Below are 27,234 nucleotides of genomic sequence, written 5' to 3'. Positions count from 1 at the left end.
AGGGAAAGTGAGAAAATCCGAGGCTGAAGGGGGAAATAAATCTTATCGGGTATGTGTCAGAGGTAGGCGGGTAAGCTGTCACGCTGCAGAGTTATTGAAATTTAGATGCTGTCAGCTGAAGGTAAGGCCTCGTCTGCTGACCCTCGACCCAGAGACAGTCCTCTCTCCAGCGAGGACTGACAGCAAGGGTTGGGTTTCCCTCATCTGTAACACAGACACATATAATGTGACCATCTAAGTCACATATAAGTCCTGTCCATCCAGTTCACTCCCAGTGAATATCTGAGCATCTTCAGCTCGGCCTCTATCGTCTCCAAACCATCACAGCAGGTCTCACCTCCATCTTCAAACCTTCACTTTCACTCCTGATGCTCTCCTTCAGTTGCAAATCTCCCCTGACACTCGTCTCCACCCACTCCACCCTGTATGCACCTCTTTTCTGCACTGTTCATTTTAAGCATTTTTTGGTGTTACTTGTAAACCTAAGTTACATGTGCTCTCATTATTTCAGGGGTGGGCAACTCCAGGCCTCAAGTGCTGTTGTCCCTCAGGTTTTAGATCTCACCCTGGGTCAACACACCTGACTCAAATGATGAGTTCATTACCAGGCCTCTGGAGAACTTCAAGACATGTTGAGGAGGTAATTTAGCATTTAAATCAGCTGTGTCGAATCAAAGACATCTAAAACCTGCAGGACACTGGCCCTCGAGGCCTGGAGTTGCCCACCCCTGCATTACTTACTTTTTTTGGGGGTTTGCTGAAGTTGTACAGTTATAGCCTTAGAAAGGCTACGGTTAGCAGTGAAATTACTTGGTTAACTTATTTCCTAAACACGACTGGGTTAAAATGCAACAGTCCCCACTTTTTCAAAGCTCAAGTCTTAATATTTGTTTTGTCATGAGATCGGGCTGAATGCAACCAAAAAGCTTCTGGTACCAGAGATCTTGCCTTTTCCTGTCCAGGCAGATACACTTTATGGAGAGTACGCTTCCTGATCATCAGGGAGACCATCAAACTAATTCTGCTGGTGATAAACACAGCCCTGATTGGTAAGACTGCCACAACAGCCTCACCTGTTTCCAATCCCATCAGCCCTGGTGTGTAAACATTGTCCTTGCTTTGGTTCCTTGTTCTGTTTTCTGTTTTCAGTCTCACTCTGAAAGCAAATCATTGTTTTCATAGCACCACGCAGATGTCACCTCAGGTAAGTTTTACAGTTCAGTAATAAAAAACTTACATAAAGGTGAAATGTTTGCATGGACGTCCCCCAAAACCAGAAACAAAGCACCTGTTTGCTCCTAAATATTCACCAGTTCACCTGTGAGTGGAAGCAACACCTTGTCTGGAAATAAGACAAAAGGTAGGGCGAAGGAAGAAGTCTGATGATCACTAGAGTGAGATGGTGAGTAACTGTGTCACATGACCATGCCCTTCTGCAGCTGGGGGGATAAATGATTTGTAATGAAGTTTCACAATCGAGCTTGTTGACTAACAAAAACTGAAGGTTTGTATTGCAGAGACGGAGGAGCTGATGATGTGTGCAGGCTTTTCTGTCACGTAGGCACTACCCGGGGGGGGAGGGGCTCTATCTCCTTGTCAAGGACCTAATTACCTGCAGTGAGAGTGGAGTGGAGGGGAGGAATACAACAGAGGTCTCTTATTTTTGTTTCCTGAATGCATCGTGAGTAAGTGTTCCCTGTTCTGGTGATTTAATGAAACCAGCTGTCTGCAGCCTGAGGCCTGCAGTGTAAACCCTGATTTAGACTCAAATATTAGCAGTCTGCTCACAGCAGGTGTGCTTCAGTCCGCCCCGTTCAATTATACTTCGCATTATAAGTAAAAACACCTACTCCACTGTTGCAGCTTTGCATGATACACACTTTTAAAATCACAGATGCTACTCACTTGTTTTATCACCTATCTGAAACAAGCTGTTGTCTCTTTAAGGTCCCCCTTCCTTCTGATTGGCCAGCTTTTGGAAGTCAGTCAAGGGGCCAGATCATGTGAGCTGTACCAGAGCTAGTCCCATAGTCATCCCACTTCCTGTTAATCTGAGTGTACAGAAAGAGGTCAGCAGGGGGCGCTCTGAAAAAGTAATCAGTGGTAAGAGTCAGTAATTATTTTCAGCTCTACAGCAGCTGTTCGCATCATCACACCTCACATCAAAATGGAGGACACAGTACAGCAGCTCATGATGCTTTGACGTCCCCAGTATTCACAGAAAGGTGTTTTACTGCAACAGAAACCAGCAAAGCCTCCACAAATTAAGCTGTATCTACTGTCCCGGCCCTTTTCACCAAAAATATGATGAAAGTTTCCTGAAAAAAAAAAAAAAAAAAAAAAATCTTTGTTTATTCGGAGGTACTCTGTGAATATGCTGTGTCTGAAGCAGCTAATCGAGCAGTTTGGAGGTTTGTTTTGTTGCCTCTAACCGACTGGACAAATACCTGGTGTGGGCTGAGTGTAAGGCTCCAGCATGAACCTCCAGGACTGAAGAATGAAGCCAAATCATTTGGATTCATCTCCCATCGAGGCAGCAGCGCAGGTGTGTGGTCAGGCAGGTGGGGAGGCAAAGTAAAGACATGAGTACCTGCAGCCTTGAGGCGTTTACTGACCCAGGGGTGCTGCAGTAATTCACAGTGGCATGCTGTCAGGCAGACGGGGGGTTAACTAACAGCAGATGTATGACGCCACTAATGGGAAGCTTTTAGCACCACAATTACCCTCTAATTTTGATTTCACACTGGGCCTCTGCCTGCCAGTTATTATTCCAGAGGGCATGCATGATTCATTCATCGCACCACTGCACTGAGTAGAAAGCACGACTGCATTTATCTGCAAACATCCAATGTTCGGACCAAACCAGCATCTCTGGCTGCATCAAAGCCTCTCCTGACTGTGCTGTCCTCCAACCTCTGCTTCAGCATATGAACAAGAGCTGCAGTTCATTTTGACTCTACTGAGAGTTGAAGACACCTGAACTTCCTGTTCAGTAAACGCTACGTGACTGCGGAGTAGAGGCTGTCGGTGTTGGTGCTGAAGTTCCGAGTTCAGATAGTATACAAGAGTTACTTCAGCTTCAGGTCTCACAGTGATGTGAAACTAAAGAGGGTGAAGTAAATAAGGCCAAAGTCACACAGTAGTTAGCGAATGTTTGCAGACAAGTCGGTGTCTTCTGCAGCAATCAGCTTATGACCAGTCACATGGAGGTTTTTGGTGCAGCAGTCTCTTTGTGATTGATTTTCACAAAGTGACACCCAGCAACCATTGGTCAGCTGGTCGAAGAATCCATATTTTTCCATAGCAACTGGTCGTTGACATTATTTGAGAAAGCCCCATACAACCTGAGGAACCTGAAGAGCCTTTTTAAGACCCGTCTGCTCTAACTTCACTTTTATATAGAGCTCATGAGTTAAATACAAACTGTCCAATCATTTATTCTTATTGTTTCTAATAAGCTCTGGAAGTAGATGAAGGGCTACCGTGGTGTCACGCCTGGCCTGTGTTTCTGTTTTGGTTTTATTGACTGATGCAAACTTGAATCTGTTTCCTCTCAGCAGAACATGTGGCGGCATAAATCACAATTTTTTTGGCGTGTAGCGGCTGGGGTCGTGTCTCTGCATCGTTTGTGCTTCATTTCAGAATTTGTGGACAAAACCAGCTTGCGGGTGTAGCGTCCTCCTTCGAAGCGTGAGCTGCATGATGATGGGCGGAGGACAGGTGCAGCATGCAGTCAGTCCTCTAAGTATAGACCCCCCTTCTCTCTGACCCTCCCTCCTCCACACCACCAACCGAGCATTCCTGCCGCTCTTCTCCGCGGGGACAACAATGCAGCAGCTCAGATGACGGACGCTGAAAAGCCTCCCGCTGTCACGCCGCCAAACGCTGATCACCGAATATTGCCAGCGATGGAGGCAGAGCAGCTGCTCCTCAGCAGAGCTGTGACTCTTTGCACTTCAACGTCTTGTCAGATGTTATGGTTAATGTTCAGAATTTGGCATCTCAGTCCTGAGAGTCTGAAGTGGAATGACTGCTCTTATCAAATTTAGAGAAAGATTTCTAAAATTGTCCTTTGCAGTTTGAGTTCATTAGTATGACTCACACATAGCAGACACATTTGGGCCCAATTGGGCCTGCACTTGGCTCAGTTCAGGCTCTGGCAGATGTTTTTATGGTCCTGCACACCTGATATCTGGCCCATATCAGGTGGGCCTGCAGCTGAGTTGTCCAAAGAAAACTGCAGACGTGGCCACATGTGGACCCAACAGTCCAAGATTAGAATAATGTGACACATTGGATATACAGATGAGTACTCTAAGCTGTGCATGGTTTTGTACTTTTATATTTTAATTTATCTGTGCAGCTAACCGTATAATAAAGTAAAAGTCATGAACGACTTGATAAAATATATGAGCTTTGGAGAGTTTAAAGTTAGGTTTTTGAGGTTTTTCCTCTCATTTGCTGTTCTACATATTCTTTCCTTGTTTGAAATGCCTGAAACGCCTTGTTGGCATGCAGACTTTTCTGTTACTTATCTATGTCACCATGTTACATGTCTTACATAATGCCTGCCTGGCAGCTCATTTGGCACACTCTCAAACAAGGAACAAATAGACGCTTTTTGCTGAAACTCGAACACAAAAATATCTCAGCTGCCAGCAAAGTGCACCAAATGAACCACTGATGGCTGCAGAGGAAACACGTGCACTCTCAGCATCTGAAGACGTCGTGGATTACGTTTATTTTTGGTCCTTTCAACTACAGAATCTTTGGCATTAGCATGTTGTCCAGCTAATGTGGCTAACATTTCCATTAGCTTTGCTGATATCCCTAAAGACCAGAGGGACAAACAAAAAATATTTCCTGATAGGATATATTAAACATGCAGTACTGTGCAAAAGTCTTGAGCCATTCCTCTCTTCTTTAAATTTTAGAGGAAAATTAGAAACATGTGCAAACGTATGTAAATACAGCATATAAGCCAAAACGTTTGTGCTATTCCAACAAGCTTCAAAATTAACATTTGGCTCAAACACCGTCATAATTTAGCTCAGTCTGACCTCTCTGAGCTAAAGGATGAAGAGATGACACACAGAGATGACGGCTCTCTGTCGGCATCACACTTTTCTTCTTCACTTGTCCAGTTTCCTGTACTTGGTCTATGAACAAGACTAAATCCATGTGTAAGTATTAATAACAAATATGCACATCTACAAAATTATCAAATTTGAAAAATACTGATGAAAGCGTTGTTGTAGGAACACTGCTAAATGTTGGAGTGACATTAAAGCGGTCGGATGTGTTGAGTGATGGAGGCGTTCAGCATGAGCAGACATGTTGTTCCTGCAGTTTATTTGTGGGACAGACCTGACCGTCTTCTGCTGCTCTCAGACATGATTTTATCTAAAGAGCTCTGTGTGTCACATCGTCTTCTTTTTATCTGAGAGGCTTGTCACATCTCTTTAGGAGGCCTGCTGACTTAAACAGACAGACCAGAAACTCTACTGCATACAAAACAGTGGTCTGGATTTATCTCGCATCACCTGCTTCAAACAAAACGCCAGCGACAGGAAACCTGAATGAGGTAAAATATTCACCCCTTTAAGCCTAAAACCTCAACAAACTGACTTCCTTGCAGAAATGATTCTTTGTTGTTTGTTTTTGTTCCTCCATCCATCAAATGACCTCTCCTTATTTAAGGAGCTGGCTAGATTCTTTATTTTTGATGGTACTCAGTACAAACTCAGTCATGGAAATACAACAAAATATGATAAAAATGGTATTTTTCAGGCTTTTTCAGCTTCGTGTGACAAGAAGTCTAAATGTGTATAGGAAACCTTTTTTCTTCTCCAATGTGTGAACAGATTCTGATGTAACAGCCTGTGTACTGTCTCCTATGTGAATCTTACACTAAAATCCAAAGGATGAGTTGTTTATGCACCATGTGCTTCATTGCTGAGCTGCACAGCATGTATCTGACACTTGTACTTTCAACACATCCACTAATGCTCTGGTACACACACAACATACAGAGCAGAGCGGGACAGTTTTTGTGCCTCGTGTTTTCAGATGATGCTAGCTCACACACTTTTCTGAAGTTACTAAAAGCGCCTTTAAGACATGAGAACATATTTGAATCCACAATGAACTTACACTTTATCTGAGCATCATGGAGCCGATGAAGGTGCGAGTCACCTCGTCACAGAGATCGTTACTGAGTGAAAGATGGTACAGACATCGATTTTACACTAAGTGACAGCTGCAGGTCGAGGTCAGCCTCTTGTACCACAGCTGGTGACTTTGAATGTGATCCAGCTCTCAGACAGTTACTCAGCCTAATTGGCTGCTGTGGTTTCTTCGCAGCGCTCAGATCTGCTGAGATAAACACCTGGTTAAACTTTGTGATTGGTCCTGTGAAGTCGCTTAACTGGATTTCTTTATGCTGGGCAGACACTGTGCGATTTTTTTCAGTCGCGTTATTCAGCTCCTGCTCAAACTGTACGATTGACTCGCAGGGGTTAGAAGTTCATGGTCACGATGCAGGGTCTCACACTATACGGCCCGACACGCACACCACCATCATCAACTTTGCTAAATTGCTAATGAAAAACATTGATCAGGCAGCTGTGATTGAGCAGCAATGTCCATCCAACTATTTTCACGGTTGTTGTGGTCATGATAATTTTGTGAGGCCACATCGAAAAGGCTCGGATGAGCTTTCCAAAGTCCTACAAGTGCCTCCATCACTTGTGTCCAGATCACACGCTGCGCAGTGTGAGCGGCTGCGGTGACACCCTCACGACGGGAGCTGGTCATGAGGTGTTAATCGCTTCTCGTTACCCCACGTATACTACACGATGCATGACGCACGATGAAGGCCAAACTCGGGCCGATCACCAAAACGGTCGCACGACTCAAAAATCATCTCAAAATGGGCCAAAAATCGCACAGTGTAAGCCCAAGACAAACAAGAGCAAAGTCGGGCACGGTGCTGTATAATTAAAGCTGAATTGAACTGAACTGAATATTCAATTCATGATATACAAAATATCATGTATTTTAAAAAGCACCACATTCTTTGCTTTGTTTTCTGTCATAGAATCTCTGTCATGTATCTCAGGGCTCTACACTGTAAAATGTAATATTGTGTTTAATTAAAAATATTAAATAGGCTGAACTCAATTTTTATCAATTTGTTATTAGAACTCAATTTAAATAAGTTACCAGTACTTTTTATGCAAAAACGCTGATAAACTCCATTTATTTGATTTGTCTTAACTTAGAAAAACTAAGTAAGCTGGAAGTTTTGCTTCTCAGTGCGGAAGGATGAAAGATGTGTTTTGAAAATGCCACGTGACTACCGTCCTCCTCCCTCTCGGATCAGTCCGCATGTTCACGGTGCATTTTTTATGGACTATGTTGAGCAAACCTGGAGAAGCGTCAGCTCAAGATATTATTGTTGTCATTGCTGTGGATCTTTACCTGATACACTGACTTGGTGAGTAAATGTTTACTCTTATTCAAACTGATTTTGTGGCTTCTCTTAGTTTAGCACCAGGTTTAAAATCTTGCTAGCTAGTTAGTGTTAGCCTAGCGTTGCTGCTGCCGCTGGGCTCGTCTTACTTAAAATTAACACCACAGCCTTAAAAACCTTACATAAAACTATGTGGTGAAATTTTCTGTTGATTGTTTGAAATAAATAAGTGAGATAAGAGCCCAGACAAAATTCTTCGGGAGGTGCAGCCGTTAGGGGTGGGGTAGGTGTGGGATGTGGTGGGTGGATAACAGAGCTCTCCGAAAACGTGGAAGCACTTTTGCAAATATGTGATATTTTGATAAATTAAGTAGATATTTGAGCATTACATAGCTACATTGTCGCCTGAAAATATCTTAAAAGGTTATTTTGTGACCCAGAAAGGGTAGTCTGGGGAAAAGGAGGATCGCATCGCCACGGTTGTCGGAGCCTGTGCGTGCTTGTAAGCGCGGCAATGGCGGAGGAGCGCTGCTGAAAAACTTATTACTTTTTCTGGGTCACAAAATAAACTTTTAAGATATTTTCAGGCGACAATGTAGCTATGTAATGCTCAAATATCTGCTCGATTTATCAAGACATCACATATTTGCAAAAATGTCTGACGTTTTCGGAGATGTCTATTTTTTTTTTGCTTTGTGGCAGCTTTACAACATCTGTGGCATCTATTAATGTCAAATCTAGCCTTTATTTAACAACATAAGCAAACTCTATGTTACAATGATTGCACAGCCATTAAGGATCAAATCAGTTTCTGAAAAATGTTCTGTTTTTTTCTCCTCTGCTTGCTTCTTACTGTCTTTGAGGCTCGGGACCAGCACTCCTGTTGTTGGACAGAAAGACATCAACTCAGTGGTAAGTATTTTGGTTTTCCAATATATTAGCAACTGTCAGTGACATTTATATTAATCAGGCTGAACTTTAATCATACTTTAGATCAGCCTGTTTTACTTGTTGTTTTATTTGTGGTTTGGTTTGGGGAAGTTGTTTCTTTACTGATCTTTTCCTGTCTTCTGTTATTAGACTTGAGATGTGACTGCACTATGCTGTTGCTGGTGACCACAGTTAATTCTACAAGACATGCTGTGTAAGTGAACAAACAACAACAGTTTGGTCTGCATTTCTTGAAAGATCACATCCCCAGACTTAGTTTAGAGGGTCTACACTGTATATAGTGAAGTCTGCAAGTTTTCTAACAGCAAAATCTGTTTTGTGCCCAAAATCATTTTGCACATCATTAGAATGAAAGTTATTGGTAAATGGCTGTAGATTATATAGCGCTTTTCTGGTCCCTAAGGACCCCAAAGCGCTTTACATATCCAGTCATTCACCCATTCATACACACATTCACACACTGGTGATGGCAAGCTACGTTGTAGCCACAGCCACCCTGGGGCGCACTGACAGAGGGGAGGCCATGTTTGCATAGCCCTTTTTAAAATGATGCTTTCATGACATTATTGTGTGTTGGGTGGTGGTCAGGGTTATCCAGACTGACAATTTGGGACATTGAATGTCACCTCTCGGTGGGGAGGGAGCCTGAGATCGTCTAAATTGGAGTCTGTTTTATACCAAATGCAGAAAAAATGTTTTAAGAAAGCAATTAAGTTCATGTTCCAAAAAATATGATTGTTTGCTTGCAGGACACCAGGAGAGATGAGTCCTCCGTCACAGATGGTGTGGTCAGTGAAGATGGTCGCCTGCAGGTTCAAGCTCATTGCATCTCCAACCCACATCCAGCCAGTGTACTTAAGGGAAGTTAAAGACTTTCTTCTGCACCTACATTTGGATCACCTCGATCCATGACAGTCATTCAGGCAGTAATGCCTGGACTGGAAACAAGCATCCTTAAAATAATACAACATTCCAGCTCCTGTGTTGGAATGGAAAACAAATGTGTTGTTTAAATTAGAGACTGCACTTGTGACAGAACAACAAATATTTTATTTTGATTATATAAGTAATGTAAGTACAAAACAAACTTAAAACTTATTTTCAGAATAATTAAATCTGAGACTTTGTTTCATTGTAAGATTATAACAGTGATGGCAATATAATTGTTTGTTGTTCAGCAGAACAGTGTCCAGTATGTTGGCTGTTATACTTTGTTGTGTTTGAAAATAAAAGTTGGGCTGATTTTAACATCATTACAAAAATTGTTGTTAATTATTTTAAAAATATTCATGGTACCACAAATTGTTTTTCATTTAGTTGAACTTAACATGTTTGTCAGTAGGTAAACAATTAGTATTGTACAGTCAGAAATATCAAGTTATTGTTAATACTGCAGACTTGCAGTATTAAGTAGTAAATATGGAAACTTGTTGCCTCAAAAAACTAAGTAAAGTTACTTAAGATGACTGTTAGGACAACTTATACATTAGTTGTCCTAACAGTCATCTTAAGTAAGCTTTACTTAGTTTTTTGAGGCAACAAGTTTCCATAATTTTTTTTGAGTTCTGGGAACTAACAAAGCTGTACAGTGTACTCAAAATGAGTAAGTTGCCCTAACTTGGTCATCTTACGTAAACTTGATCCAATTTTTTTGAGTTCTGGGAACAAATGAGCTTGTACAGAGTACTCAAAGTAAATAAGTTGTCCTAACTTAGTCATTTTTAGCTAAGCTTTACTCAATTTTTTTGAGGCAACGAGTTTCCATAATTTTTTTGAGTTCTGGGAACTAATTAGATTTTACAGTGTATAGATCCCCATCTTTAATAATTCATTAAATTAATTAGCTATTGCAGTTCCTTTTCTGTTAACCTTTTTTCATTTATGATCAGTCTGCTTCACTTTTTATTATCTATTTACTGATTAACAGTTCATGTTATTATCCAACAACTCTTCATTTAATTTTAGGCTCTAGTTCTTGTTATGTATAAATGAAGTAGGAACAAGGTAAGGGCCATAATTTGTACAGACTGTAATATTATTGATTTTGGGGGTGATTATGAAGACTATATGATCCTTAAAGGGGAAGCTCTAGTGTCTGTATTTCCCCTCTTGTTTAATTTAGGCATTGACCGTAAGTATGATCAAAATTTCCCCTAATTTTATTTAAAATAAGAAAGATATGGCTGAGGGAGCAAAGCACATTCCTAACAGCAAACATCAAGGACAAAAACATCAGTGATGAAAACCAAAAGCCTCTGAAAGCTACCAAAAACCAGCCCTCTGTTTGCCTTTAATATGCCAGCATTTGGTGTTATTGATCCAGGCTGCAGTATCTGTTAAGAAAAGGCAGCTTGTGACGTAATTTAAGGTGGTTTAGATTGAAAGTGAGACCCTAAGCCAATCCCCCCGCCTGCCTGCACACCGCACATACATGTGCATGAACACGCTCACACCGAGCCTGAGCGTGATTGCGGTAACGCAGTGGAGCGTTGAGGAGGGGTCGTCCTTGTCTCTCTGCAGCCAGTTTATTTTCTGACGTCCAGCCTCTGACTTCATGATCTCAGTGAGGGTGAGAGAGACGGCACACAAAGGCTCCTCTGCAGTCAATTAGGCACAAGATCATGCAGAAAATGGTGCAAATGTGAATAAATGACCTGATTCTAGACGACAGTCAGGTGAAGTACAGCCTGCAAACGTTGATGCTTTCTGAATGCTGATAAGCTCGACAGAATTCCTGGATTCAGTATAAAAGCAGACCTGTTTGTTTTACACTAAAAATAATTAAAATCAGTGATATAGCCCATCATATCTACAATATTTTTACTTTCACACATTCACACATATTATATATTAAGTGAAGCTGAATATAAACCAATTAGATCAGCTGATAGGCGGATGGAGCTCCATCATGGGGTTCACATGGCGGATTTCAGACTGATCACAAATCTTTAAAATGACTTGTGTGAAAATCTGATTCTAATGAGGAACTAAAGGGAATTTCTATTTTTTTCCTGATTATTCTTGTGCTCTTTCTTTCCCTGAGTCTGTGCCAGAGGTCGACAGTGGAAATTTACCCACAGTAATGCGAATGCAGCGGGCAGGAACAGCGCGGAGGATGCTGTAATGCTTTAGGCCCCCAGGCTGCTTATTCATTGTTGGAAAGGACTTCCTGAGATGTCTGCATTTTTCCCCGGTTCAAGCATTTTATTATTCATTCAGCAGTAACTGAAATGGTTGTGATGTTATTCCTGTGTTCGTGTGTAGCGATGGGTCTGCCACATGACACGCTCTTTAATAGAGTTATAAACCAAGGCAGCCACCTGTTCTATGTTTGATGATTGTCACTGTAATCTATTAGTAGTTTCTACAGGACGCATAAAGAGTTATCTCTCTCTTACTGATAGTCCACCTCCTTAAGACACTACTGAGGCACACACACACACCCACACACACTTTTTTAGGTAAAAGCTGGCCGGGCGTGCTTATCTTATCTTTTCTAAGAGCACTATCTGGTTGGTTTTACATACACAAGAAGCTTTACGGCTGCCAATGAAGAGCTCGTCTCTGCTCCGAACAGAGGCGTGATGAGTAATGTTCACATTTTATGGAAGACTGTAAAGGAATTTGCTAAAACAAACACGGAACAGGACATAAAAATGCGCCTAACAGAATGCTGTTAATCATTTGGATGTTCGGGGGAATATTTGCTAACCTTTGCATACAAAAATAATCAGATTATTTCGTTTATGATTAACTCCTCTGCTGATCACCAAGGTACAGACTGGTACGTCTTTGTACTGCAGATGAATCATAAAATAAACTGATGGTCATTTGCTTATTGACTGATAGTGGTTTCCTCGTTAAAGTTCCGTCTGTGACATGCTGCTGATCTTTGCCTATTATTTTGTCACTCATGTCCTAAAAAGCATTCACTTGTAATTCTACTCTGGCTTTTTATTAGCACAATTCATGTTGAATTAAAAACTCCTTGAGTGTGCTCACACTGTCCCAGACACCAAATATTTAAAAGAGTGGCCAACTCAGATATCAGAGTGGACGTGAAGCCAAGGATCAGCATTTCTTCACACCGAGGAATCCCATACTGTTCAGAGGCAGATTAAAACTGACCTCCTGCTGTGGATCATCTCACATGTTCTCGTGGCTTCAGTGTCGCCTTCCTGCCACGTGATGCCATTTGTCTCTGCACATTAGGGACCTCCAGCTTTTACTTTTTGACCAGTACCAGTTTATTTATTAAAGGTTCTGTAGGAGCCATTTTGGGGTTGATATCCTATGTTGCTGCTACAGGTCACTTTTTTCAGTTTTCTGTATGGTAGGTTTATGTAAAGGTCTTTAAGGTAGACGCACGTAATCAGCATCAGGTGTGTTGTTAATTGTAAGAAGGCAAACAGTGTGTGACTGCTCCACTGTTATGTTAAAAATGATGTTGGAATAAAGACGAAAAGGACAAGATAAGTACTGCTGGAGTTATTGGACTGTTTAATTAATTCATGCATACCAGTGACATCGCGTCACCCCCCGTTAACAAACACCTCAGTGGCTTCAAGTGTAGGCTTAGCCTCTACAGGTTCCATTTGAACACCTGTAAAATCCTGGTGAAAGCATCTTCCAAATGGTTTGATATGACTTCATGTTTTTTGAGAATCTATGACTGGTCTCGTGTGAAACTGTCTGCTATTCTTGTTCATACATTTTTAATTTTCCACAGTCTATGCTCCTTCCATCTTGGTTCATTTGGAGGTCCTTTCCTGTTAAAAGAGAGTTCTTCCTCTCCACCATCACCAAATTCTGCTAATTTTGGGGGTTGCCTCTTTTCTATTGGAAAAGCTGTTGCTTACAGTATGAAATGTGTTAGAGGGACTTTTGTTTTGACCTTTTTTGTTCATGTCCTAAAGCAACTACACTGAAATATCCATGTAGGAGATGAATGTGCTGGATGAGGACACAATTTCTACTCATCAGTTCTGACTGGGATGCCCCCCTCAGGGAGGTGTTTTGGTGGTACTTGACTCCCCAGGGGGCAGACCCAGGACACGATGAAGAGATTATGTCTTTAAGTTGGATTGGGAACACCTCAGTACCCCAAAGAGCTGAAGGAGGTGGTGAGGGAGAGGAGAGGGGGGGGGGCATCTTTGTCTAAAATACTGGCCCTGATCCAAGGACCCAAATGATCTCTAGAAAAACTGATGGATGGATAAAAAAAAAAAAATTCCTTGTATTTTCACTCTTTTCTGTAGTCCATTGCTTATTAGCTGCACTCAGCTTTCTGTGACTTCAACCACAGAAAGCTGAGTACTTACCTGATTAAACTCTGATTTCTTGAAGGTCAGCTTCTTCTAAACATCTGGACATAGTTCAGTGCGCCTCCTTCATTTCGATTGCTCTGTGGATGTCCCATTCTGGATACTTCCTATCATGAGGCGTGTTGGATCTGTTCCTGAGTGTCATGATGGATCCTGATGTGACCTCAAAAAAAACCCATTCTGTTGTTTTTTTGTGATGTGTTTTCACTGAATGTTCCCCCTCAGCACACCTCAGGATGCTACAGTAGAACACAACACTGACAGGCTGACCCTGTGGGCTCACTGGTGCACAACACCATGAATGTTGGCAAAATGCTCCTAGCTACGTTCCTGATCTACTGCGACGCCTTTAGGTGAGGACGCTGTGGAGTGTTGGCTCTCTGAAAACGAACTTTTTACTTTAATCACAGAACATGTTTGTCTTCGTTGTGGTTTACCAACCAAAGAGAAAGAAACAAAGGACTTCCTGCTTACTGCTGGGGGGCAGATTCTAAGGTGTTTAGTAGAATTCAGCTCACCTGCTCTAAATGGCAGCTAAACAATAAAAGCGTCAGTCAGGAGACTCTCTCCCCTGGCAGCTTCTGTCTGTGGGCGTCTGCTTGGCTTCCCACCTTCTTCCTGTCACACACACATTCTGATTAATTCTTATTTTCATCTGTCTTTATTTGGACTGCAGTGCAGACATAATATGTGGTTTGCCCTCTTTGTCCTTAACATGAGCCCCATTGTGATAAATGTCCGCTCACTGCTGAGACCCTGCAGCAAAACTGAAGCATGAAAATGTCCCATTAGACACAGCGTGGTTAAATAAAGGTTTCCAAAAGCATGCATGCACACACTGATCCTTTCCTGCTCTCTGCACAGTGTCTTTGTGATCGTGTTTTGGAGAGGGTGAGTCTTACTCCAACACATTCTGGTTGAGAAATCCTCACAGATTTCTGAATCCTCTTCAAAGCAGAGAGAGCAAAGCTGCTCTGCACAGGGAAGCACTCCCTCTCTGCCGTTACTGCTTTCTTTGAGGTTTTAGGAATAAATACTGGAGGAGGGAAGAAGCTCTCGAGGTAATTCTAGAGGCCCACTTATACAGTACAGTTGGAAGTAATTAGCACCAAACTCAAATCCCCCTAAGATGAGTAATAAGTGCCTCTAATATCAGGATTCTTTAAGTATTTATGCTTACACAACGTTGATTAGCATCTGATGGTCCACTGAACTCCGACCAGCAGGCAGAAATACACCAAACTGAAACATCAGCATTAAAGTCTTAAACATTAAAACAGGTGGAAAATATCTGATTATCCAGCTCCAGTACAAACAAGTTCAAACTTTCCTGAATCTCGGAGCAGCTACATGTCAGCATTTTACAGATTACTGAAGCCTCAAAAACCCGCTGCAGAGCAGGTCATACTCAGGAGGAAGGATCGAGGTGTACAAGAACAACACTTACGACCAATCAGTGCTCTGAATAATGATGTCACCATTCATAGAAGATCCCCCTGAGCTCAGAGTGTGGACAGTAAATCTTAAGGTGGTATCTGAATGGGCATTAAATTATCAACACGTCAATACTGACGATTGTGGAAAATCGTCTGTATTTTACGCGTCGGGAATGATAATGCTCTGACATTATAGTCCTCCTGGTGTGGATGAGTTTCAGTGTTAACCCTTCAGTGATCATCCTATTCACACTCACACCCACACCTGTGGACCTGACCCCACTAATTTCATGTCTTTGTACCGTGGGAGGAGCCAGAATACCCATACACATACAGAAAGCCCCCCCCCCCAAATGCTGGATTCAAAACTTGGACCTTCTCTCTGTGAGGCAACAGTGCTAACCACTGTTCCACCATGTTGCCCGTGGCGAACGCTCCTGCACTGCAGCGACTCACAGCTCCTGAACTTGCAGTGTATCAATGCGGATTCACAGGAAAGGATGAGAGGAAGTCCTGAAGTGAAGTTTTCGCCATCCTGGAACTCTGGTGGTATCTCTCCTGAAGATGACATTGCTCAGTCAAAGTTCATCTCAGATCCTTCAGATACTGTGGCCAGTGTTTAGGTGTCTCTGTGCTAACCTCACTTCATTTCAAACATCCTGAATTTTTCACAAAAGGACCGTTCTCCTCATCAGGAAGTGTCAAGTAGAGAGAGCAGCCGACCTCAGCTGACTGCTGCTCCACAACGATCAACTCCTCTCACTTTATAGCGTTAATACACCACCATGTGAAGCTTTAGGAACTATGTTCATGGTAAAACGTTTTTCCATGAACTATGTTCATGGTAAAACGTTTTTCCAGTTTGGCATGTGAAAACTGTTATTTGAGCTACAGAAAAACAGAAAAACTTTTCTCTCTTATGTTTTATTTATGTGAGAGAGCTTTTCTAAAAGCTCAGACTGGCACTCACTAAAAGAGAAGTGACTGAAAACCAAATATGTTAGATGCAGATTTAACAGGTCATCAGCCCTGGAAATATACACCCATCATCAATCCCACATCCACAAATTCATCCTTAGGGGTCAAATGAATGTATGTACCGAATCTCCATCCACTAGTTAACAAGGTATTTGAGTGCTGATCAAAGCTTGGAGCTGACATTTGCAGCCCCCAGCCCCAGCGCCAGTGCGTCTAAAAAAAGCACCGACCTTATAATTGCTTTGTAAATCCCAGTGAAGCCATTTCACCCAAACAGCCTCACAGTTCCCACCAACACATGACCTGCAGAGTGGAACCGAGACAAGGTTTTCCCACTTGGGCCATATTTTCATCCAGTAAAACCACAGCAGCCATTAAAGCTTCATATTAAATTCTAATGTTGATTCTTCATCACTTCTGTGCCCTCGATTACTTATTAAACCTCAGCACATTACGATCATTTACCTGAAATACTCTAAAAGTCTTTAAAGGTAGGAAGAACATTAAAAAATGCATCTAATTTTTTTTTAAATTACTTTTTTAAACTAGTAAAAATGTCCATTAACAAGTTCACATCAATTAAATGCACATTTATTCACTCATACACAGCCTGAAAATTACACACTGCCACGCCCCCGTTTGCTGATTCAGGCCCTCGAAATCAGACAACAGACGTTTACCGTCCTCACAGAAAGCTGTTTGTTCGTTTTACCTCTGCACCACTGAACAAGTGCCTGCTGTTAGACTGCGTCCACTCAATAACTGCAGCGGATCATATCTACAAAAACAGTAAAAATCTTTCTGTCATAATTAGGCAGGCAGAAGTGCAGCCAAGCTCGGGTCTGCTGAGTCATGAGTCGGCGACGTGTTTTCTCTGCAGGTCAGAAGTTCACTCGTGTTTCTGCTTGTCCGTCTTCATCTCCTCACTCTCCTCGTTTGGGCTGATGAGGCTCGCCTGGTGTTTCTGGGTCAGCGTGCTGCCTTCAGCCCAAAATGTCACAGATTATCCTCTCCACCTCCTCCGTCACAGGTATGCTCATCTCCAGCTCGCCCTCCTCTCAGGAAGATGAAGGTTTGACTCATTTAGTCCAAATTTGGCACATTTTAATTATTTTTCCAGCATGTTGGAGCCTCATAATTTCATCGGTCCAGCAGAGATCCACATGAGATTTTCAGGGCTGAAAAACATATTTAAGCTCTGCTAAAAAACTGCAATAGGATTAGTTTTACACCCACTACCTGAGTCACAACCTGAAGACTGAATCTGTTGTTCTTCATGGTCTCTGAGCATCAGTTTGACGGATCTATCGTATTTTGAATAAACTGCAGCAGATTAATGATAATGCACTGGAGAAAATCTCACAAAGTGCATTCTGGGTAAACTTTCAGCCTCTTAACAGCATATGGGACAGGTGTATGCTCAGGACAAGTTAGAAAAGATGTCCTTTAAAGTCTTTGCTGCGTTGTCTATTGTGTGCGCACACAGCACCAGTTCACCCGTGAGCTGAGTGAGTGAAAATGGTCGCGCACAAGGACTGGACTGAACATGAGTGGAAAAGCATCCGATGTCCAAAAAAGAGCTTCATGGATCTGGAGTACTGTTGCTCTAGAGCACTTTAAACGGTTTTAACAGACAGCCTGGCTCCTTGGAAGCAAAATATAAAGAAATGAAGGGTGGATCAAAGTTTTCCACAGTACTGTCGAAGTGTCTGTTTTTACAGCTAAATGAAGATGAGTGGGAAATCTATGAAATGCAAACATTTGCATAATGAAAAAACACGACACTTATTCTGAAGTCCAGCACGTTTACATCCTATTTTTACATGTTTGTCCCTAAACAGGCTCCATATTAAATAAGCAGTGAGAATGGTGCAGAGGTGATTCAGAGCACAGGTTGCTGGATTACTTGTTTGGGAAAAAGTTTAGTTTAAAAAAAATCTCTTGACTCTCGCTGGGACCGGCACGAACTCCAAACATCCTGGTTTGTCTAATTGAGGACGTTAATGCTGGGAGAAAACTTGCTGATGCAGAGAGTCTCAGACGTCTCGTTGGCCTCGTTGAAGGAACATAAACAACACATTGCAATCTGCCCCTCCCTCGTGTTCAAGCACCGACTGGGGGGAGCAGATCTCTGAACTCTCACAAACTGTTGGGTCGAGCAGGTGCCGAGGACTTCTGCTGGTGGGAGGCGGCGATGCTTGGCAGCAGCGTCATTTTTATTGGCGAGAGCGTCTATTTTTATCCTCCAGCCAGACCCAGTGAAGGAAACATGGCCTGAAAAAAGTTCCACGTTGACGATGAATTGATCTTTCCCACTGCCTGCTGTAACGGGAAAAAAAACCCTCCAGGTTCATTTTGTGTGAGCGAAATGAATTCAAATCACTTCGGCGACAAAATACAGCATTTTTACCGGGTCAATAAGCAGTTAATAGTCACAGACACAAACCTGATTACACCTGGCCAACAGGTGAAGTGCCCACAGTGAGCTCCAGTATATGACGTAGTTATCTCTGCCACTGTATGTGTGATTCAGTAACTGCATGGTTTATATTAATGGTTTATACATTATATATCACACAAGTCAAATCATTGACACAGACTGATTTGACTTATGTCAAATACACGTCAAAATGACAAAACAAAGTTTTACACATTTCTAAGACAGGCACTGAAATGACATCACTTTGTTCCTAAGAATTAAACTATTATTGTATATATATTATTTTCACAGCTTCATTTACAGGAGTCCATCATCCTGATCAACAAGCTGTTTTTTTCACTTTGGAAACAGCCAAAAAAAAAAGGAGAAATTAACTAAATAATAAATAAAAATAGAAATAACGTCAACTAAATTTATACTTTGGATTATAGAAATAAATTAATTAATGAAAATAGAATCATTCAATAAATCAGTGTAGAATTACAGAAATAAATAACTTATAATAAACACAAATACAAATCTAGAAAAAACAAGTAAATGCAAAGTGAAAAAAGATAAACTCAATATATAACTGTAGAAACAAAATGTATAGAACATACAGAATCATATTTATGCACTTATATGTATTAGTTTTGGTTCATTTCTGAGCTGCATATTAAATAATGTTGAGTATAAAAACAGAAGCGCCGATTAGATGGAAGCTACTGCAGGAAACGATGACGTGACCTCAACAGAAAATATTTACCATCTGACCCAAACTAGGAGCTAAAACAGGTAAAAAGTCAGCGATGTCTGTGCCGGTTCTTCCATACAGATGTTTTCTCTATAAAACTCTGTGAGCTCGGCGCTGCTACAGGATGTTATGTAACAGGAAAATGGGCACTCACTGAGGTTGTGCCCTTTATATTACCAGGTGGAGGTTTGGGGGGGTCGAGTTTAGCCAAAGTGCAGACTGAACACAGAAAGCCATTTTCACACAGCTTTCCTGAGAGGTTTTGGGGGGGGGGGTGATTTCACGCAGACGTGATGATGCGTGGGATTAGCACTGCACTGATGGTATTAATTAAATAAAGAAGTTCAGATGATGGCAAACAGCTGTTTCACTCATCCAAACTCAAACACGTTAAGATGGGTTTCCAGGAAAACCAACGTCAGCGCCTCCATTTGCACGTTTCACTGTAAACTGCTGCTGGAAATCTGGATGAACATGAAGGAAGTGATGCTAATCGCTGCAATCATCAGCTGCTCTGTGCTGCAGATAAAAAGCTTTGAACATGAAACCTGCTCAGCTTTTACAAACATGCTTGATTTATTAATGATCTGATTTTAGAGCACAGATCCAGAGCGGTGTGGACACCTCCTTTCTAAGGAAACTTTATTTTAAATGTTATAAAACAGAGTTTGTATCAGCATGATCGACCTGCTCCCTGCAGAGCCACACATAGTGTAGAAAGTTAAAGATGTTCAAGAACCAGAGTGATGCCAGGTGAGCTGATAAGTTCACTAATCAAGATTAAATTATTCATGGCAGTGAGTAAATCAGGTTAAATACGAGCTCTCACTGGCTTAGCCTTCACTACTTTCTCTTCATGCTCTCAAAGCTCTTCGAAACTCTCCATGTTGAAACTTACATGTGGATTCAGTTTGTGCAGACTCCTCAGGCCTCTGGAGGATCAGCTCAGGAGCAGACGACACTGAGTAATTAGTCACAGTGTAATTAATTCTTCAAAGGTGAAGAAGCAGTGAGGAACAGACTATTTTCAGCTTGTTTGCTGCATCAAAAAGCTGATTTTACAGAACTGCTTGAATTTGCTAATGAGTTAGAGAAGGGGAAAAATGTTCATATCTTTCATATGTTTCTGTCATCACAGCTGAAACATAGTAATCAGCAAAGTTACAGCTGTGTTTTTATGGTGAGCAGAAACAAAGCTGTTAAAGCCACAGAGCTCTACTGCTGAACGACATCACATCAAGCTGCAGATGGTGAGGACAGGAAGTCAGAAACAGCAATGGGACAGAGAACCTGGTCGATTTTCAAAATAAAAGCCCTCAATTAGACTAGACACCGTTCCGGTCGGATGTGGTATGAAGCCAGAGGGATCAAACCAAGTGTCAGAGACCGGTCTGTTCAGCAAAAACAAAAACAAAAGTGGAACCAACAAGTTCTAAAACTGCATCACAAAATGAAGAACAAACCAACAAAGGTGTTGCAGAAGTTTCACTTCATACCTGCAGATGCCCGATTGTGTTAGTCTGACTACACCAGGCAGCTGCTCCGGAACTTTGAGGGAATCAGGGATTCTCTGTTTGGCTCCGTGTTAGTGGAAAAGCCTTTTCACTGTAAATAAGCATGTAGAGGCTAAGGCCATGGACACACTCTGCCGGGCACATTCTTATCTCGGGGCACTGATTTAATAAAAGATGCTGGAAATGAATGGAGATGGTCATCTTTGAGCAGGGGCTCTCAGAGCTCAGATTCTGCTTTGGCTCCTGATGACAAAAAACCCAGGCTATTTTTAGTTTTACTGTGTTTCCAGGGGAAGGTATTCATCTGTGCAAACCTGACCGCGTGCTGGAGTTCAGTTTCTTATACCTGCATTGTTTGGTTTTCACACCTTTTAAGATTTCTCATCACCTGACTGAGGGCCAGAACCTTGAAATGGGCTTATTCGGCTGTTTCTTGTCATGTTTTTCATGTTCAGTTCTAACGTTCATATTAAACACAACCAAAGTTTCTAATAATGTGTGTGATGTCATAAAGAGTCACATCCTTCTATTCAAACCTTCTGTTTGTGAAGGACAGCCAATCAGAAGAAAGAAAGTTAAAGGAGGGAGGAGCTGTGAGGAATCCTGAAAGGAAATCTGAGATGATGCTGGCTGTCCCGCCTCCACACCAAACAGCCAATGAGCATCTGAAACAGGGAAAACAATGAGCCGATCATGGCGAGCTTCCTGTTTTAGCTGTGTGGAGGCAGAGTTAAGTGTATTTTTCTGTTCAGTGCTGAGCCGTTACTGAAGCTCAAACACTGTGAAACATGTAGCAGAAGTATAACTTACGGGGAAAACTTACAGGCAAAGTCACCAAACCGTGAAGCATAATTTTATTGGCAATTGGATATATGAAGTTTTTATCTTCCTGGGGCTCTAAAATCAATCTACTCCAGCCCAAGAATTGAAAACATGTCTGAGACTCTGTGGGGAGGAGAGGGGGGCCCACAGTCCCTTTAAGCTATGTGATAGTCGATGGAAACAACACCAGTGCTGTGTGCTTGATTTCTGTTGCAAAGTGTCAAAACTGCAATTCTGCAACTTTAATTCTAGGGAAGAAAATCTAAAAAGAAGCATAGGTGCTGAGACGAGACGATGTTTGGTGTAGCAAAACCCGTTCACACTCCCGAAGGAGGTCACAGTATCACCAAGCATCCCCGTGGTTCTTCAGGCTCGACTCTTCTGGGAAATACGGCTGTTTGGATAATTCATTCTCTCATTTGAAAGGAATTTAGAGCTGAATCCATAGGCAGACAGATACTTGCCAAAGGGTATCTAACAGGGCGAGTGCACAGACTGTGTGGTTATACAGGTTTCCTTGTTTCTGTCTTCAGTCTCTCAGTCGTGCAGTTTCTATAGTTCTTGAGAAAAACCCACAGTCTGCGTGTTGAGCAAAGCCATTTTTTAAACAAACACTCACATTTAGTGAGCATGTACCTGACTTTATCCCTGCCTGAGCGTGGCCTGTTTAGAGGACTTTTGTAAATTGCAGTTTGAAAAACAGGGCTTACTTCTGTCTCCGCTGTAGCTTAAAATTGTCTTCCTTCCATTTTCTTAATTGTGTTGTGCAGCAGTGACCTGTCGTTATGAGGCCGATGATGTAAGGCATAAAAACAGCTCTAACTCAGCTCATTTTACTCAGACTTTCAGCACTCGTTCCTCCAATAACAAAATATTTCATTTGCTGTGCATAGTTTGTTTTATGAGTCACAGCTGACTGAGGTGCAGGTACAGGTCTGAGTCTTGCTGCAGATCAGTGCAGGACTCTCTGAAGCCTCCATGTGTCTCTTGCAGGTAAAAACAGACCCATGCTGTCCCGCCACAGCTGACAGGTGCTCTGTGTATGTTGGGCCGCAGCCTGAGGAACGCTGCCAACTGCGACCGGGACGCTGATTTGGCAGGAAGAGAGCAGAGCTGCGGCCATGCTCAGATGGAAAAAACATAATGAGCATAAATAAGCAGGAGAGCGCTCGCTGTGCAAACACTGCTCTGCTGTTCTTTCCGCGTAAAAGCAGACGGTGGTTTCTTCACGTCCTCTGACACACCCGGACTTTGCTTCCTGTCAGAAGTCACCCCAACCTAAATATGAACTTTTCAATAGCAGCTTTATTTCCAGGACTGTACAGAGCACTGAGGACACCACAGTCAGGTTCTCAGGTTTCACCTGGAATGAAACACCTTTGGATTCAAGATGATTGACTTTCTACAAAGTTTCTTAGAGCTTGGAGAACTTTCCACTGATGATGAGCCCCTCTGCCATGGAGAAAATATTCCCACTATCACTATCAGTTGAGCACAGTCATGTTTCTGCCAGTTGACCAGCGGCTGCAGGAGCGCTTTTAACATTAGTTAAGCAGAAGAGGATGGATGGATGGATGGATGGATGGATGGATGGATGGATGGATGGATGGATGGATGGATGGAGTGATCAAACAGGACAGATAAAAAACTCACATTCAGAAAAAATAAACAATTAAAAAAAAACGTAAAGTTCATTTGACAAAAAGCGTTCAGGACAATTTCACGACCTGCTGTGAGATCTTTGTGATTCGTCAGCAGCGTCTTCAAATAGCCCGACTGCAGCGGACTAATAAAACCACCACCAGATATACATTCATCATCCATTTGTATAGGTGTTGGTGCCCAATTAGAAAAAAATAATGAAGAACTGATTGCAAGAGTGAGGGCACAGTTTCCAGTCCATTATTTCCTCCTGGTTTATGGAGTTGAACTCGGGCAACCTTTCTCTGAAACGTGCACCAGGTGTTTTGCATGTTAAAACCTTTTCCAGCCTTTCTTGAGTATTAGTGTTAGGACTGTCGTGCATAAGCCTTGAGTTTTCTTTAATTTTACCCCAGCTGCCACTTCAAAGAGTGCTCGTCCTCATTTGCAGTACAGCGTAATCCTCCCACACAAACAGCTGTCTGTCAAAGCCTTTAGACCACGATCAACCTCTATGACTAAAACTGTGGATGAGAAAGTTTTCAGCAGCTTATTTCTACGAGGCAGGAAAAGTTCATCTGAGGCCTGAAAGCTCGAGTCACTCTTCTCCTCTCTGGGTTTAGTGGTTGTAGTTTGTCTAAAGTTTCACGCCTTGGATCTATTTTTGTTGCTCCGGTGAAACCTGAATGTCTTCAGAGATGGAACATGGCGCTGACCTTTTATGGACTGATTTTGAATGGAGGCAGGTGGGCATGAGAACGGTCAGGATCTGTAATGGATATGGAGTTTTTAAACTTTGCTGATTTTCCTGTTTATAAACAGGAAAAATGAGTTGGCTGCTTTTCATTAATCTTAACTATGTCATGCGTGAAATGTCAGATGTCTATGACGGTTATGCCCAAAAATTTGAATATCAAAAGTCTGTAAAACGAGCTCTGAGAGCTAAACACAGGCTCTCTGCTTTGAAAACTGAGTTTCTACAATCCTCGTACTTTTGTAACTCAGCTCGTCTCAGATTTCTTTATTATTACTGATACGTGCACAAGTTGTGAACTTTCTCCTTTTATTGTGCGACCAAACTCAGTGTATAGTCTCTTAATAGGTCAGTGGGCTCATGGCAGGTTTACTGATAATCAGACGCAGTGATTAACTGATCATCAGCAAGTGTAATCACCTCTTTAAAAGCAGATGTTTCTGTAAGCTGGTCTGGAGTGTCAGAGCAAACATCCAAGAAAATTCCTCCCAAAGTCAGAAGGTGCAATGCTCACTGCAAAAAACAAACCCAAGAGCTCCTTGTCAGCCTCTACAGGCCTCAGCTAGCAGGTTAAAGGTTAAAGGTTAAAGTTAAAGTTAAAGTTAAAGTATGGCTTCTCTGAAAGAGAACACATCAGCACAGCTCAGGTTTGCAAAGCTGCATCTGAACAAAGCACAAGACTTTCCTGAGCAACACCCTCTGGCAGACGAGACCAAAGTGGAGATGTTTGCCCATAAAGCACAGCGATGTCACAGGACCACCGAGTGAGGTCATTGTCTCCTGTCATGTTAGTTAGCTTCATTATTACAGATTCACTAAGCTACTGAAGGTGACTCTTATTGTTACCCTTTCATTATCAAACTGTGTGACTTATTTTTACAATTTTAAGTAAAATGATGTCAGTAGACTGCAGCTCAGGGAGCTCAGGGAGCTCAGGGACTTTTTTGGATGGACCTGAACCTCCAAACTGGTGATCGAATCAGCTGCATGTTCCCCACACGGAGTAAAGCTTGTTTGGCTGCAGTGCTGTTTCTTGAAACAATTCAAATGTGGAAAAAATCAAACTCGGTACATGTGGTACTTATTAACTCAACACATCGGGCCAGCCGGCAGTTTCTGGCAGGTCAGACGTGCAGACGCCTCTTTCTCCCTGATAGTCCTCTGTGAACCCGCTGAGCTGTTTCACCAACAGAAGCTTCAAATCAATAAGTTCCTCTGACACACTGACATCCTCCTCATCAGCGTATCAGATGGCACACAGTCAGCTTTCAGCTGTTAATCAGGGACTCCTGTGAGCACGTATGTAAATATGACATGTCTTTGAAGAACCAGATCCACTTCTTTGATGTTTTCCTGCACATATCTGACACTGTTTCTTTTTTCTTTGTCAGTTTGATCATCTGAAACATTAACGTTAAATCTTTTATAAATTTCTGGACTGATTAATTGTAGTGCATTGGGATTTGGGGGAATTCTGGGCATGAGTGAAAACCAGAGGGGATCCTTACATTACTGAAGCTCATCTTCTCGTGTGCCTCTCAATTGTTTCTTCAATGAAAGTTGTCTCCTGTTACTTTGTACTCGAGCCTCTCCACTAGTTCTCTTTCAAAGAGTTAAAACAGTGACCAATGAGCTTGATTTTATTTTGGGATAGCAGGCAGGGTCACATGGGAGAGCAAAGATTTTCTTGTGTTGTGAACAAAAATAATAATCTGTTTTTCTTGTGATTATAGAAGGAGTTCTGGAACTTTTGGCTCCAGAATCTAAAATCTGGGAACTTTCAGGGGAATTAAAGAAGATCATCCCTTTCTCTGCTTTAGTTGTATTTCATTCACATGAAGTAATGTGGACAATACAAAAAAATGACAACCATCCAGTCAAAGCTGAGACTTCCTCCCAGACAACCTCCTCTGGCTTCTAAAGGACACACAGTCGTCCCCAATCCAGCTTTAAGATGGACTCTCCTGGGTCTCTTACTGTCCTGGGTCTGCCGAAGGGCCTCTTCCAGGTATTATTTGGAACTTCTCACCAAAGAGGCGTCCCGGTCAGCTTGCTCCGTTCGATGTGAACTACCAGCTCTATTCTGAGCACCTATTAAAGGAGGTTTATTTTCATTGTTTGTATTAACAGTCTCATTCTTTTGGTCACTACCCAGAGCTCGTGACCACAGAGCCGTAGATCAACCAGTAAGTCAACTGCTTTGCTTTCACACTCAGCTCATATCGGTACAGTGTCCACATAACTGCAAATTCTGCTGAAACAAATTATCCATCCCTTTTCTGTGCCGCTCACCCAGAGGGCAGAAGCTCATCCCCAACCTGGAGAACTGATCTCGGACATGGAGGTGATATTTCTCATCCCAGCCGCTTCACAATCCAACAGCCAACAAAGCCAAAAGCACCACATCTGCAAAAGGCAGGCACAAGATCCTGAGACCAACAAACCCTCCACCCTCTACCCCATCACTGAACCTAGAAATGGTAGAAATAGTAATGGTAATGGGCAGGCTCCACCAAGAACAAGTCTGTTAGTTTAAGTTACATTTACAGAGATGCTCTAAAGAGGAAACAACAAAAGAATCACTGACTGTATGTGAGTGATAACGAGATGTCCTGTGATTAACTATGACAGTTTCACAGTTACCATAAGAGGTCAGGAACAGCTGCAGGGCTTCAAGATTTTACACTTTATAAGTGCTGATTATAGCTGATGTTTGTCTCTGAATCTTAATGGCTTTTACAATTTTAAATATGTCAATAAAAACAACAGCTCACAGTGCAGCTGACGGCACTCATACCTATTATTATTTAAGGTCATACCCAATACATTATCATGTATGACGATGATCAATGAAGCTTTTTTCATCACCACCTCATCTTTATCAAAAAACATATTTCATCAAAACTGGGTCTGATTCCATGAAAAATGAATTCCAATTTGTGACACATGTCACCAGGTAAATGTTCCTGTCTGTAGCAGTCTGTTAGTTACAGTGTGTGTGTGTGTGTGTGTGTGTGTGTGTGTGTGTGTGTGTGTGTGTGTGTGTGTGTGTGTGTGTGTGTGTGTGTGTGTGTGTGTGTGTGTGTGTGTGTGTGTGTGTGTGTGTGTGTGTGTGAGAGAGAGAGAGAGAGAGAGAGAGAGCAGTAAAGTGGCCTTCAGTCTCTGTT

The 27,234-nt window shown here is 42.1% G+C and overlaps 2 long non-coding RNA genes across 4 annotated transcripts; both read left to right on the top strand.

The window, feature by feature from the left end:
• Positions 1 to 829: 829 nt before the first annotated feature.
• On the top strand, positions 830 to 4,030 carry LOC120433898. Of its 3 annotated transcripts, none has more exons than XR_005608826.1 (6): positions 830 to 1,049; positions 1,150 to 1,204; positions 1,314 to 1,402; positions 1,518 to 1,685; positions 1,948 to 2,103; positions 3,643 to 4,030. It is a non-coding gene; the product is annotated as an uncharacterized LOC120433898 (long non-coding RNA). The 3 variants fall into 3 exon arrangements; XR_005608825.1 differs by having other exon boundaries at positions 1,505 to 1,681; XR_005608824.1 differs by having other exon boundaries at positions 1,505 to 1,685.
• Positions 4,031 to 16,734: 12,704 nt separating this feature from the next.
• On the top strand, positions 16,735 to 26,857 carry LOC120433897. Its single transcript, XR_005608823.1, has 3 exons — positions 16,735 to 26,075; positions 26,223 to 26,253; positions 26,364 to 26,857. It is a non-coding gene; the product is annotated as an uncharacterized LOC120433897 (long non-coding RNA).
• The last annotated feature ends 377 nt before the right edge of the window (positions 26,858 to 27,234 follow it).

This window comes from Oreochromis aureus, linkage group 17 (assembly GCF_013358895.1).
Source record: "Oreochromis aureus strain Israel breed Guangdong linkage group 17, ZZ_aureus, whole genome shotgun sequence".
Lineage (NCBI taxonomy): Eukaryota > Metazoa > Chordata > Actinopteri > Cichliformes > Cichlidae > Oreochromis > Oreochromis aureus.
This window is presented reverse-complemented; position numbering and strand designations above follow the sequence as displayed.